Source organism: Dermacentor albipictus, chromosome 1, assembly GCF_038994185.2.
Source record: "Dermacentor albipictus isolate Rhodes 1998 colony chromosome 1, USDA_Dalb.pri_finalv2, whole genome shotgun sequence".
Classification (NCBI taxonomy): Eukaryota; Metazoa; Arthropoda; class Arachnida; order Ixodida; family Ixodidae; genus Dermacentor; species Dermacentor albipictus.
The window spans coordinates 502569492-502571539 of NC_091821.1; the positions used below are offsets into that span (position 1 = coordinate 502569492).

The 2048-nt window shown below is 42.3% G+C and overlaps 1 long non-coding RNA gene across 1 annotated transcript; it reads right to left on the minus strand.

The window, feature by feature from the left end:
* Window positions 1-341: 341 nt before the first annotated feature.
* On the minus strand, window positions 342-1841 carry LOC135909373 (uncharacterized). The gene is made up of 2 exons (XR_010566698.1): window positions 1707-1841; window positions 342-1642 (listed from the first exon to the last, which is right to left on the minus strand). It is a non-coding gene; the product is annotated as an uncharacterized lncRNA (long non-coding RNA).
* Between the last annotated feature and the right edge of the window lie 207 nt (window positions 1842-2048).

A 2048-nucleotide genomic window follows, 5' to 3' on the forward strand; every position in this document is an offset into this window, starting at 1 on the left:
GCTTTGGCATCCGTAGTACGTCCGACGCGGACATCCAGCGTGGACATTCAGGGGACGTTCAGGATATATATATATATATATATATATATATATATATATATATATATATATATATATATATATATATATATATATATATATATATATATATATGTGTGTGTGTGTGTGTGTGTGTGTGTGTGCGTGTGTGTCTTCCCGGGGATATTCCAGATATACACATGCCTTGAAGCGACAATAGTGGCCGGGACACATTCAAGCACCGGACCATTATATATATTACATTGGTCTAATGCTTGAATGCATTCTTGTTTTAAATAAATGAGAAATGAACTTACACCAACTTCCAAATACAATTAAACGTTTATTGTCACCTTATACATATACATAAAAAGACCAATAAGCAGATATATGCGTACTGTTCAAAGAACAAATAAATACACGGATAAAGAAGAAAACTTGCAATTTCAATAGCACAACACAAGGTAGAGAACAGCAGAACAAAAATACTTATTGCCCACCCTGCTTTGACATTTGAGTTTGCAGCATGGAATAAAAAGAGCAAAAATACATCAATTAGCATTATTAAGCAGCCAAAGCAACAGAAATGACATGAAGGAATTAATCTTGACTACATCACTTCACTAGCACTCTGCGACACGGGCACAAAAAATGACATTAACTGGCTAATGCCTTAAACTTTAATGTCATTCGCGGGGTGCCACACGGACATGCTTAATGGTATTGCAGCTTAAATGTTATTCGCGACGTAGTGCGTTCTCGTAAGTCAACTTGCCGTCAAATGCGTACTCTCGTTCCCAATGTCTCCACATTCTGACGTGGCTAAACGAACTATTAGTGAAGAACAATCAATATATTCTTCACTTTCTTTAAACGATAGCTCTTTCTCGTGGCGTAGTGCGTTCTTACAATTATTAAAACTCACTTGGCCATCGAATCGTACTCTCGTTTACAATGTCCCCGCCGTGGCCGTAGTGACCATATTCTCACGATATTAAACAAACTTGTAGATAAAAACAACTAATATATTCTTCACTTTTTTAAAAGGATCTTTTTATTTTCGTAGAGATCAGCAGGCGATCTTGCCGCTACTGACGGCTACAGCTCTGATCATAAGCGCATTAGCCAGGAGAAGCTGTTTGCCAGGAGAATCAAAGAGCGCCGATGAAGAGTCCGCGGTAGCTAAAGCAAATGTAGACTCCAGGGTCCTGCTTACCAGAAAACCCGCATTGACTTGTGCGTGCACCTCTCCTAAGGGATCCTGTTCCGTTCTCACAGCGAAGTGAACCATCCGAAGCGTCACGTAGAGTATATCCATCAGGGAAGCAAGGCACATTGTCCTTAGTGCGCGTAGTGTCACAACCACCGTCCTGAACTTCCGATGTCGCCTCGGTGCGGCGACCAGCATCACAAGGCGTACAAATGTTTGCAGGGACAGCCCGACCGCACATGTTAATGCATGCGTGCGGGGTATACGCGCCACTGCACAGTTCTAGACTTGCGAATTCTCGAGCTGTTGACTGCTGGCTGCCGGTGCGAGATCCGTCCTCGAATATCGTCTTTGTTTCCAGCGACGCTCTTTTTCGCGCGTGCGGCTTCTCCCGCAGTCTAGGCATCCTGGCACCTGTGAAGAAAACACATTTCAATACCCAAACGAATTAAAAAAGAAATCGATGTAGCTGTCATACCTTGGTAGCTGAGTAGGAGACTTCGGCAGGCACGGAAGGTGACAAACGCTGCTCCGCTGCCCTTAAAACGATCGCAGAATGAAAAATGGCGTGGCGACGATGGCTAGAGCTTGGATTGGATTGGATGACTGCAGCGTTCTGCTTTGCCAAGGTTCTAACACTTCCACTTGCATCTACGCAAACATTAATAAGTTTTTAAAATTTTCTATTATTACACAGTGAAATATTTACTTATTCTGGGAATATTCGGTATCTGATTTTCGAGTTTTTAGTTTCTGCTAAAGCTGTCGGCGCCAGAAAAACATAGCCTTTGAGATTACTGTCAATGCATGGCGGCTCTGA